Here is a 13,874-nt window from a genome sequence, read left to right on the forward strand (position 1 = left end):
GTATGAGGGTGTCCGTCTCTTCAAACACTAGAATGCCCCAAACTTTGCAAAGGGCCCATGTTGCAGACCTGTTTATAAGGAAAGCATTCTACTATCGACATTTTCCCAGAGAATAAAAATCTCTTTGTAGGGTCTAAACTGACCTGGTTTAGTGTTGATGGATACTTTGGATCAAGTGAATTATGAGGAGTTCACTTTCATAATGTTGTAGATCAGCCATAAAAATAAGAAAAAAAAAAAACAGCCCACTTAAGTCAGGCCCAAAAGAAAATACAACTGTGAAGCCTAAGGGAATATCTACTAATGCAAACTAGGCAGCCTACTCTGGACTCTACTTTTCCTTTCTTTGTTTGCTGTCATGGAGGATAGATTTATGATGGGGTCTTTGCTTTGTTTTATTTTGTTGTTATTGTTGGTCTTGTGATTGTGATAGAAGATGAAACAAGAGGAGTGAAGGAGGGAGATTGGAAGAATGAGTGAAATGCCCATAAACAAGATGGACAAGATGTTCTTTTTTTTGTAGGGCATCAAACTAACCGTTGGTAAGGAAAGATTGTTTCCCATGATAGAGGAGGATGGAAAATGCAGTGTCAGAGATTTGGCTAACAGGCAGTGTACTTAATAAAAAGGCAGAGTCTTCAGAAAGCACAATGAACTCAGTAAGGTTTATCTTCATACTTGCAGCCTGTCTCTTACCTTTTTTCCTCCCTCTCCAGAGTGCACACTCCATTTTCCTTCTCTGGGTTTGCTTGTCTCCTGTTCTTTTCCTATCAAAACCCATTTAACTCCTTTGAAGATTTACACTCAGCTGGAGATGACAGATAACAATGCTGTCCTGACCCTCTTCCAGAAAGACTTCAGTGTAAAGATCAAAGGACATACATGAAGGGAGACATCTTTGAGAATAAAATGCAGGCATCCAGCCAGTAATTTAGGGAAGACAGGGATGCAAAGTGTGAGTCACAACAAGCATCAATATCTTCCATGCTCACTTGAAATTCCATCAGAGTATTCTAAGATTGCCTGGCTCAGAACAGAGTCTGCATTCTGATTTTTGAGGAGGTTTCCTTCTTTAAACACATAGTGGAGATTTCAGCTTGAGCTTTGTTATATCTACTGCTAGAATTTACGCAAGACAAGATGGCTATGATAAACTGGCAGTTAGTTTGCATGGTGGGGGTTGGTGGAGAAGGCAAAGGAAGGTTTTGTTCGATTTACGCACAGGATTCAGAGTTAATAAAGGAAGATGGTGTAGGGAAGGCTCATAATGCTGCCCAACCCCCATGCGAAACAACATTTCTATGCCTTGGAGCTGACCTTTGGGATAGGCCTACTACTCCCACCCAGAGTAAACATTTTAAGTAAAATCTGGTGGAGAGGACAAATGTAAGCTGAATACTGCTGTTGTTTGGGTCTTTGAGGTGATAGCCTTGTGGAACACTGGGGAACATTTCCACAAACCAGTTGTGTTTACTACTGAAGGCAGTCTACTCTGGCCAGGCAGTGAGGATTACTGACTGACCAGCCGCCATCAGTTACTCCTGTAAATAGAATAAGCCCGTGTCTCCTGTAATCAGACTTTCAAGTGGGTTCTTTGGAAGTAATCAATAATATGCACTTTGGGCTCCTGTAGTGTAACAGATGGAAAAGCCAAGATGGTGGTTGGTGTCTTCCCCACCACTTCCTCCACCCTAGTGTCAAGGAGTGGGATCTGAGCCTTATGGAAAGCAAGATCAAAGACAGAAGCCAAAGGAGCTATTTTTACAATAGCAATAGTGACAGACATAAGCAATGCTGTTTCAGTGCCCAGGTGAAAATGGCCTATAAATAGTGGCAGAGTAGCATTCTTCCAATTTTTATCCAGAGTGGTACTGACACAGGAAAACCTGAAAAGACCCTACATATTGTTTTGGCTCCTCACAAGGTTTTCTGCTCTGGAAAACAAAGGAAGAGATTACCCTCAACGAGAAAGCATGGTTGCACAAGATGGCATGGCAGCAATGACAGCAGCAACATGACATTTTCAAGTATCCCCTTGATATTTGACATCAGTAAAAGGTCTGAAGCACAACATGAGAATAAAACTGGTGAGCACAGTTGAGACCGAGATTTTCTTACACAACTGGGTGACATTTTGAGGGAGAGAATCAAGAAATTCTGAAAAACACAAGTGGAAATAATAAGACAGTAAATATTGGCATTATTATGGCTAATGTGACCTCATTTATAACCACAGCCTAGTGGGGCTTTGAGATATTGGCATTGCTTAAACAAAGGTCACTCTGTTGATTCAGAACTTGTCAGATGTGCATCTGAGTGTTTTGCTTGTTTATGGTTTCTGTTTTCTGTTTTTTTTTTTTTTTAATAATGGTGATATTTTCCTGCTTAAGAATCCATGACCTCTCAGTAAATCTCTCTTTTGGTCAAGGGTACACATCTCTGGCAGAACTATCCTGAAGGAAAAAGAAATCTAACTGGCCCTTATAATAATCAAATCTATGGCCTTGGCCTCATTAGTATGTCCCTAACATTTGAATTAGCTGGCCATGATCCTGGGAAACATTTTCCTTCTGAACTCTAGAAACTCAAAAGTCTCAGTAACATGATAAAGATAAGTTGGTTTGTGGGTAAAAATTAGAAGACTCTGAGTCAATGGCCCTAGGCATAGAAGAGGCAATGCAAATAAAGATAAATGCCTGCTCTAGGCAGGGATTAAAAACTGTACCAAGGCATAGAGTGGAACCTATGCCCAGGGAATGAAAGAAATGCGATGAAACTTGAGGTAAACAGATTTAATTAAAACACAGACTTCCTAAACCCATTTTCTGTTATTATTCATTATTATTCATAGGAGATGATTAAGCAGCAACAGATGTCACTAATACACAAATCTCATTATACATGTAAAATGTGTTTAGTACATAGAAGATGACCATGATTGGAACATTTCTGAAAGATACTGCTAACAACTTCCTACTTGATTTCAAAGGAAAATGTTATATTAGGTTTTAGAAAATGCATAGGTTTTGAATCAAAATGGAGTTACTGTTTGGGAAATGATAAGTCCAAATTGGCGCTGTTCTTTTTATTTAGATGTATATTCATTGAACAGCAATATGGGCATGGAATTCATAATAGGACAAAACTTATTTAACAAGTTAGTAATTGTTTCAAAGAGCAAAATAGTGAGACTGGGTTGCTTCACCAGGACAACACCCTATAATGAATGTTGTAGGAATAGATGATTATGAGGTATGTGCCGTGTGTGTGTGTGTGTGTGTGTGTGTGTGTGTGAGAGGGTACACTTCCAAATTATAGCTAACACCTGAGTAATGCTTATTAAAGAAACTGAGACAAAAAGGTATAACGTAACTTACCCAAGAATTCAAGACCAAATGCGGTACACCTGTGATGCAATCCAGGCACTCTGACCCCAGAGTCCACACTCATCCCAACCACCTCATGCTGCTCCTCAGTATAAATGATGGGAGTATACTTGTACTTGGGTTATGAATTCTTAAATATTCAGAACTAATTTATCAGTTTGAGCAAATAAATTTACTAAGTACCTGTATTAAACAAAAAAATCCATTCTAAATACAGTGTTACACATGCTTCCTTCTTCTGAGACAATAATATAACACATATAAAAGTAGTGCACACTATTAGCAAGTCAACAGTTTTTATAGCATGCACAGAAATTTCTGGGGAAAGCAAAACATGCATTTTTCCAGTGTCAGGAACTATTTAAAAACTATATGAATTGCCAAGTAGATTCTTTTTGTTTTTATGAAAAGGATCTGTGGAGTGCTATTCTCCCTTTCAGTCAGGACTCAGATATACTTTATATATGTCTCAATGACACAGACATTGTGGCAATTAATGCTAATGATTTGAATTGTGTTCCCAAAGTGAGAAAGGAAAAGGAGCCACATGAAGGCTGGAAAGGAACAGTATAGTTTGTTGTCGAAATTAAAAATTGTATTCACAAGACATAATTTTTTGAACTGACGAAGACATAGCATCAAGATTTTGCTTCCATTACCAGTAAAACTGCTAACATTTGTATTTACTTGAAAATATGTAGATTCCTGCTATTTCTTTCAGGATTTGGCAGAATGTAATATTTATGTCAGAAAATATTACTTCTTTTAAGATCTCCATACACACAGAAGAGTTACTGGCTCGGATTACATTGTTTTATTCCAATGTCTCTCTTTATTTGATGTAACAGGCTTTTGGGGGAGAGTCTCTCATCTCTTTGGAAATATGACAGCTCACCACTAAAGGGGATGCTGGGAAGAAAAGGATTGTGAACAGAGGGATCCAAAGTTAGAACATCTGCAAGACGGCTCCCTTAATCTCCTTTAAGCCATAGCACACGGTATGATGTGATTCATTTTTATAAAATGCAATGAAAGACTTTCAACTTCAAAAAAATAGACAATAAACAAACATATTTCCATGTGAGAGATCAAAAGGAAATCTTGTAATCTAATGGTGTGTAGCACTATGGCAGAAAGGCCAAATATATTTCCCTAATCCTTTAAAATAATGATGTAGTTTTACTATCTCATGTTCCCTTACTGTTACCTAATTATTTCTGTATTTCAATTTCTGAAGTTATCAAATTATTTCATATAAAAGTTGCTGGTTTGAAAAATAATATGGCAAATCTTCCACCAAAAAGTAATAATATATAACAAATGAAATAAAACCTAAATACTGAAACTTTCCCAGAAAAATGCTGATTATTAAGTCACATATTTATTCTCAATTGTAAATATTTGAGATTATTACTACATAAAATTCTTTCTCTTCCTTCTTGGTCCTCACGTCTCATCTCCTCTGCCCTGCACAGCTCATTTCCTCTGCCCAGCACATCCCGTCTGATTTTCTCTACCCCTCAGGTCACATCTCCTCTGCTCTACATCATGTTACGGCTTCTCTGCTCTGCGTCACATTGCGTCACGTCACATCACGTCTCTGCTCAGCACGTCACGTCTCATTTCCTCTGCATCAGGTCACCTCACATCACCTCACATCACATCATGTCATGTCTCTTCGGCCCTGCATCATGTCATATCCTCCTAGATTACAGAAACGAAAATGAAAAATAATTTACTGTGCACCATAGCACATATCAATGGAGACTACTATGAAAATAATAGGGTAAGGGATCAAAAGTTATGCAATAATTCAATTGTAACTCAGATGTTATGATGGTATTGCGGTGGTATGACGGTGTTGGGTGCAGGTTGTGTTTTCAGAATCTCAAGAGGGGCGCTGGACTACAGTACAGTGGGTTAAGCTGCCTGCAATGCTAGCATCCCACATGCCAGATGGTTTGAATCTTGGCTACCCCAGTTGTGATCCAGCTCCTTGCTAATGTGCGGGGGAAGGCAGAAGAAGATGGCCCAAGTGCTTGGGCTCCTACTGCCCTCACACAAGACCAGTATGGAGTTCTATGCTCCTGGCTTCAGCCTGGCCCAACCCTAGCAGTTTAGGCCATTTCGGGAGTGCACCAGCAGATGGAAGATCTCTCTCATTCTCCCTCTCCCTCTCACTGTTATTCTGCCTTTCAAATAAATAAAATAAAACTTTTTTAAAAAAACTCAGTAGAATGGAAGAATTTAGCTTAAAGATTCAGAGGTAAAAGTTTATTTTTTAATTCCATTTCTTGATTGCTGGATAACCCTTATAAATATGTTATCTTTTGGATCTCACACTTCCTGTGAGAAACAGCATTAAGTAGTGGTACTATGAAGTAATTGTGGATAAGTCATTTAATAAAATTACTGAAAACAAATAAAAATTAACAAGTATGCATCAAAAGTCTAACAAAACAATTTCATAAAAGACAAGGAAATAACCTAATATGCAAAGCTTCCAGTAATGTCCCTCTATGACAAGGCAAAATTTGATAATGATAGTCATTAATTTCATTAGCTCTTTTATGTAAGACACAATCTTAAAATGGGGTGAGGGTAGATGGGGAATGTGTTAGTCAGATTTTAATGACTACAAATAAATATCTAAGAAAAATTACTTATGGAGAAAGATTCATTTTGGGCCATGGCTTTTGAGGCACACAGTTGAAGATTGGGCTACACTGATTTGATGTCTGGTGAGGGTGGGTGATGAGAATGGCAGAGCTTGTACAGAGTTAGGATCGCATGGTGAGCCAAGATGCTGAGAAAGAACAGGTGGGTCTGACTCAAACTCGAATGACCTAAGGACCTCCCACTAGGCCCACCTCCTAAACACCCTAAGTTGCCACCTGCAGTCCCATTAACTTATGACTTTGGGGTTTAAATGTCTGTGTGAGTTGGGGCACTAAATTATGTTCAAACTACTGCAATGAATAATGTCTCTGGTTTAAAGAAGGAAAAACTAAATGACTAATGTAATCTTCGCCTGTTTGATCACTTCTCTGCAAAGGCTTCTGAAGTCCAAATGATTTTAGTGATCATTGACGACTAAAGGTACATAATGCAAATGAAAGATGAATAAAATAAGACTTGCATTTCAAGTTCACAAAGAGCTGAGGCATGTTCTTTAAAAGAGGAGAAAAATGTCTTGTTCTGCAGCAGGAACTCCTAATAATCTTGCATACAAAAAGGCAACTCATAAATGTTTACTTACCCATTGAAGGACAACTGAATATACTCCTCACTCGAAGCTTTAATCTCAAAAGCTTTTGTTCAAAGCTAAAGCTTTCAGTGTAACCTTATAGCATGATGTATGTTGGGGAGGACAGCAGAAAGAGTGTGTAAAAATAAGACATCACAAGATGCTTAGAGTTCATCTATATTTCTTTTTTTTTAAAGATTATTTTATTTATCTGAAAGTCAGAGTTACAGAAAGAGAAGGAGAGGCAGAGAAAGAGAGGTCTTCCATTTGCTGGTTCACTCCTCAGTTGGGCGCAACTGCCAGAACTGAGCCGATCTGAAGCCAGGAGCCAGGAGCTTCTTCCCGGTCTCCATGCTGGTGCAGGGGCCCAAGGACTTGGGCCATCTTCTACTGCTTTCCCAGGCTATAGCAGAGAGCTGGATTGGAAGAGGAGCAGCTGGGACTAGAACCAGAGCCCATATGGGATGCCGGCATTGCAGGTGGTGGCTTTACCTGCTACACCATAGTGCTGGTCTTGAGTTCACCTATTTTTCAACTAATAAGGAAAAAATATTGTTTGGAATACCCTTTAACTAAACAAGACTAGATTCTATGCTAAGACATAATGGGACTGAGAGGTTTCAAAACAGCTGCTTGCAGGGCTGTTGTAGCACAGCAGGTTAAGATATTGCTTGTGATGCTGGCATCAAATGAGCACTGGTTTGATTCCTGGCTGTTCTGTTTCGAATCGAGCTCCCTGCTAATGTACCTGGGTAAGCAATGGAAAATGGCCCCTACATCTGTGTGGGAGACTTAGATGGAATTTCTGGCTCTTGGCTTTGTCCTAGCCCAGTCCTTGCTATTTTGGCTACTGAAGCAGTGAACTAGCAGATGCAAGATCTATCTTTCACTCTTTCAAATAAATAAATAGATAATGACTTCTGCTTCTGGCCATAATGGAATGAGTGGTACTGGATTTCCTCTCTCAGTGTAAAGAAGTAGAGAAATGTATGCAAGATATGAAATGATGTTTTTGAAATTGGGTAACAGGCAACACAGGACTTTGAGCCACAGGAGAAGGTCAATAAAGCAAGACAACTTTGAAAGTAAATGTAGATTTCTTCCTCGGGGCATTTTTTGGAATTCAGTCTAGGGTAGGGGAATGCAAATACAGCATAATAGCCACACTGAACTGAGGAGACAGGAATTGAAGTTTGGGAGGGGCTGAGGTGACTGGTATTTACAAGGCAGAATATTGGAGAAAATAGAGCTACCAACAGAAATAGCTCCACAAATCTGCATGGGATGCTTCTGAATCTTTGTCTTAATATTAAACTGTGCATTAACAGAGTGAAAGTTTACAAGCTTAGGCAATGTGCTACTGAGAATTATGAGATGAACAATTCCTACAGCTTACACAGGGCTGGGGAATGTTTGAATTCTGATCATTCTGAGTGGAGAGGCCTCATTGAAAGCCTAAGGAAATAAGTAGAAAATACAGAAGGGTCTACCCCTAATAATAAAATGTTATGCCCAAGTAGGAATGAATCAATTCAATACGAACAGATCCAGAAATGATATAATGATATGAGAGAGAGAGAGAGAGAGAGAGAGAGAGAGAGAGAGAGAGAGAGAAACTGGCTTCTGCTGGTCCATTCACTAAATGTCCATAGAGGTTAGAGCTGGGCTGTGGCCACAGCTATCACTGCTGACTTCCATGGTCTGCACTAGCAGGAAACCGGATTCAGGAGCCAGAGTAGAGAATCAAACCCAGCTACTCTTATGTCGGACATGGATTTTTTAACCAGCATGTTAACTGTTAGGTTAAATGCTTACCCATCATAAAATTAGTTTAACATAGTTATTATAAATATCAAGGATTTAAAGGAAAATATGAACATAATAAAGATAGAAATAGAGAATATGCAGAGGAACCAAATATATCTAGAGCTGAAAAGATACATTTGCTGGATGGAATAAAATGAACATAAATGTTGCAGAAGAAAAGAGTAATGAACCTTAAGATTAAGCAATAGAAGTTATCAGAACTGAGGGATATGGATGGAAAATCTGAATAAAACAGATCAACAGTGACCTCTGAACAATATTCAGCTATCTTATTTACATATAATTGGAAGTCCAGAAAAGGAGGAGGGCAGAAACATTATGTGAAGAAACACTGGCTAAAAGCTGTTCAAATTTGATTAAAATCATCAACCACAAATTTGAGAAAGTCATTATGTAGAATAAACACAAAGAATACCACACCGAGATATATCATAATTGAATGAAATGGCAGAAAACCAAGAGTAATGAGAAAAATGTTAAAGTAGCTAGAGGGATAAAAAGTGATTTCTTGCCTATTGAGAGTATTGTCTTTCCTCACTTTAAATACTATTGAGGAGACAGCACATTATATTCCAAACTGTCCTGTGGAGGAGCTTCCGGTTTACTTGGAATTAGGACATCTAATATAGTTTAGGGACCTGTTGAAACGGAGCACAGATTACACAAATGTGAATGGCCCCTGGAGTGTGGGGCAATCCTGAATGATATGTTACAAAGAGGAAAGGTAAAAAGATGCAGCAAATATATTTTTTATCAACTTTGAAGTTTGGACTCAATGATTGTGGTGCCTCAGGCTAAGGATTTTGATTGGGGAACTCAGTGTTGAAGATTAAGCTTTTCAAAATTGGGAAAGGGTCTGTAAAATTTGAATTAAATTAGTAAGCTCAGTTCTATTGAGAGGAAAAAAAATAAAAGCTTATTTTCCCTAAGTCTTAAGACTAAAATGTCCAAGTCTTGCCATCAAATGATCTGTGGTACCTTAGATTTCAGAATAGAAGCCATCTGGTTGGGGTTTGCTACAAATTTGGAAGATTGAAAAGGTAATAAAAAGTGAATTTTTCTATGATGGATGTTTTATTTTATAAAAATAAATTATTAAAACAATAACATCAGGAATGGGCTTTGTGGACCAGTGGGTTAAGCTGCCAATTGGGATGCCTGCACCCCATTTTGGAGTGCCAGTTTTGAGTCCTGGCTGCTCTGCTTCTGATACAGCTCTATGGTAATGTTCACCTGGGAGGCAGGTAGTAAATGATGGCCCTAGTAGTTGGTTGCATGCCACCAACATGGGAGCTCCAGGTGGAGTACCAGGCTCCTGGCTTTAGCTTCTCCCAGCCATGACTGTTGCCAACATCTGGGGAGTGAACCAGTGGATGAAAGATCTCTATGTCTCTCCATCTGTCTCTGTCACTCTGCTTTCCAAATAAATAAATCTTTTAAAAGTAATATCATAAATATTGATTAAACTCTTCATTTAAGGGAAGATGCTACCTAGGATAATTTTAAAAGAAATGTTGGGGCTGGTGTTGTCACATAGTGGACTGGGCCTGTACCAGTTCTAGTCCCAGCTGCTCCATTTCCTATCCAGCTCTCTGCTATGGCCTGGGAAAGTAGTAGATGATGGCCCAAGAACTTGGGACCCTGCATCTGTATGGGAGACCCAGAGGGAACTCCTGGCTCCTGGCTTTGGATTGACCTGGCTTTGGCTATTGCGGCCATTTGGGCAGTGAACCAGCAGATGGAAGACCTTCCTCTCTGTCTCTCCCTCTGTCTGTCTGTAATTCTGTTTCTCAAATAAATAAATAAATAAATGGAAATATAATTACCCAGAGACAATTGTTTTATAGGTTTGTTATTTAAACTCACAGCAATTATTAATCACTTTGACCAAATCGGGCTTTCTTTTCTATAGTGGTAGGTAAATATGTACTTTTAAAAACACTTTGGGGCTGGGCCGGTGCCGCGGCTCACTAGGCTAATCCTCCGCCTTGTGGCGCCAGCACACCGGGTTCTAGTCCCGGTCGGGGCACCGGATTCTGTCCCGGTTGCCCCTCTTCCAGGCCAGCTCTCTGCTGTGGCCAGGGAGTGCAGTGGAGGATGGCCCAAGTACTTGGGCCCTGCACCCCATGGGAGACCAGGAGAAGCAACTGGCTCCTGCCATCGGATCAGCACGGTGCACTGGCTGCAGCGCGCCGGCCGCAGTGGCCATTGGAGGGTGAACCAACGGCAAAGGAAGACCTTTCTCTCTGTCTCTCTCTCTCACTGTCCACTCTGCCTGTAAAAAAAAAAAAAAAAAAAAAAAACACAACAAAAAAAAACACTTTGGGAGTTAGCCCATTCTAAGTCATTCTAAGTCATTCATTTATATGCTCAGAGTTAAAATTATTTTCAGTTACTGTCTCCTTTTGCCCATGTTAGTTGTTCTGGTGAGAGTTTTCCTATTGATTCTCATGGCAGACCTCTACATGCCTTTTTTCAGATAGTTTCTTTTGCCTGATATAGATGGCTGTCTATTTCAAAGTCATTGCCAACTAATCACAAAGAAGCTCCTAAAACATTCAATCACTCAAAATCCTCTGGGCCATGTTTTTCTATAATTATTTTTTTTCCTCATCTATGCCACCATCCCACCATGGTTTATTCCTTGTCTAAGGAGGTTCAGGTTAAGTTAGAGATATTTTCTACACAATAGCTAGAGATCACTTATTCACTGTATTTTTGCCACAGACAGTCTAGGAAAGCCTACTAGGAAATTCTGATTCAAACTACTTACTACTATTTTTTCTCACTGTGAACATTTCAGAAAACAATTTGGCGGATATCAAAGCATTATGATGCTATGACACTGGAAAATAAAACCTATTACAGAACAGAGAATACTTCTCACAGCTTAAACTTAACAGAAAAAAATTAAATTCAATAGTGCTCCAAGAAATGGTGTGAGCCATTAGAAGATTTTAGACATTGAGCAAATATAATAATATATAGACATTGACAATTATGAACATGTATCAATAAAGCACTTCTAGCTGTGGCTGCAGCTAAATCAAGAAACTCAAGTAGTTTAACACAATAGAAAAGTATTTCTTACTTATTCAGAGACACAGGCTCTGTCACCTTCAATGCATAGGTTTCAAGGTTACCTTGGATTTCAGCGTCTAGGCAGCAGATGGAGGAAGAAAGAGATGACAGGATTGCTTGAGTCATTTTTAATGTGCCATGCTTGGAAGTATCTTACATCATTTTCATTCACATTTCACTGGCCAGAAATTGAGTTATATGGCCACATCTAAGTTTAAGGGAGATTCAGGAGTGCATTCTAGTTATGTGCCAAGGGAAAAAAGGGAGCCAAATTCAATGAGCAATTGGACTGTCTGCCTTAGGGCACAATATTTGGTGGTGGAAATGATGGTGAAGTTGCTTACCAAGAAATGCTTGTGCAAAGTTTAGGAATACCACATATCACATATTTATTAAATGCTTACTCTGAACCAGGCAATTTTTTAAGCAATAGAATTAGAATCTAAATCTATTTACCACTCCTCAACTGTTCATGGTACAGTGAGGAAAAACTAAGTTTAAAAGAATTATAGGAGGATTCCAATATGACTGATTAGGGAAAAGATATGCTGATTTTTACCAGAGAAATATTATAGAAGAAAAGTAGAGGAAGTGTATTTCCTGGGGAGAGTTGCATAGAAGTATGCATTAGAAATTCTACAGAAAGAAGAGAGGTCCCTGGAGCAGCATGGACAATATTAATATGCAGCAACAAGTGGGGACGCCACCTGCAATTCCTGCAGCAGAGCAGGCTGGATGAGATGCCAGCTTCTGAGAGACAGATGAGAGCAGACTGTTGCAGCCCCTGTCTGTGTTGATATTGCCTGAGGGAGAACATTGTGGACCACACGACTTTGAGGCCAGCCTGAAGCCCTAGTGAGGCCTCGTGAAAGAAAAGCGTGTTTCTTTCTCCTCATACCCCAACAAGGGTGCCCAGCAACCATCTTAATGCCAGTAGTGGTCATGGCAGCTCTCATGCAGGCAATTCAGATTACTCAGAAACAAAGAGAAATTAATGAGATAAAGAAATCCATGCAGGATATGGATGAAAAATTTTTCCAAGAAATAGAGATATTGAAGAGAAATCAAGCTGAAAAATTATAAATGAGCAATTCAATATGTCGAGTAGAAAATACAGTGGAAAGCCTCAGCAACAGACTTGGTGAGACAGAAGAAAGAATATCCAACCTAGGATACAAATATTTGGAAATTTTTCAGTCAGACCAAAAAAAAAAAAAAAAGAAATTAGAAAAATTTTAAAAAGTATTGGAGATTTATGGGATACTATCAAATGACCCAACATATGGGTCTTAGGAATTCCTGAAGATGTGGAAAGAGAGAATGGATTAGAAGGTCTAGTCAGCCAAATAATAGCAGAATACATGCCTAAGTTGGAGAAATAAAATGACATCCGAGTACAGAAAACACATACAACTCCTAGTAGACATAATCAGAAAAGATCTTTACCACAACACTTTATAGTCAATCTTTCAATAGTAAATCATAAAGAAAAGATTCTAAATGTGCATGAGAGAATAGCCAGATTACCTACAGAGGATTCCCAACTAGACTGACAACAAATTTCTTATCAGAAACCCTACTGGTGGGGCTGGTGCTGTAGCATAGTGGGTAAAGCCGCTACCTGCAGTGCCAGCATCCTATATGGGTACCAGTTCAAGTCCTGACTACTCCTTTTCTGATCCAGCTCTCTGCTAGGGCCTAGGAAAATGGTAGAAGGTGGCCCAAGTACTTGGGGCCCTGCACTCATGTGTGGGAGACCCAGAAGAAGCCCCTGGCTCCTGGCTTCAGATTGGCTTAGCTCTGGCTGTTGAGGCCATTTGGGGAGTGAAGCAGCACATGGAAGAGCTTTCTCTCTCACTCTTCTTCTCTGTTACTCTGCCTTTCAAATAAATGAATAAATAAATCTTATAAAAAAAGAAAGAAACCCTACAGGCTAGAAGAGAATGGAGACATAGTGCAAGTCCTGAAAGAAAGAAACTATCAACCCAGAGTACTGTACCCAGCAAAGCTGTCATTTAGAAATTAAGTTGAAATAAAAACCTTCTAAAACAAACAAATTGAAACAATGTGTCACCACTTGTCCAGCCTTACAAGTGATTCTTCAGGATGTGCTACGCAAACACAGAATGATGGTCATCATTATGAAACAATATAAAGGCAGAAAATCTTCCAGTAAAAGTACAAAGGACATCCAAAGCAAACAAGAGAAATAATTATGGGAAAAATGGTAGGGCCAAGTATTACTTATCAGTAATAACCTTAAATATAAGTGGCCTAAATTCTCCAATTAAAAGATACAGACTGGCTGAATGGATTAAAAAAAACAAGACTGA

At 39.2% G+C, this 13,874-nt stretch overlaps 1 protein-coding gene across 1 annotated transcript in view; it reads right to left on the reverse strand.

Annotated features, from left to right (window-relative positions):
* IL1RAPL2 (interleukin 1 receptor accessory protein like 2) overlaps positions 1-13,874 on the reverse strand; it is a 1,316,228-nt gene that overhangs the window by 242,992 nt on the left and 1,059,362 nt on the right. The window lies entirely within an intron of this gene.

The sequence above is a fragment of the Oryctolagus cuniculus genome, chromosome X (genome assembly GCF_964237555.1).
Source record: "Oryctolagus cuniculus chromosome X, mOryCun1.1, whole genome shotgun sequence".
Taxonomy (NCBI): Eukaryota; Metazoa; Chordata; class Mammalia; order Lagomorpha; family Leporidae; genus Oryctolagus; species Oryctolagus cuniculus.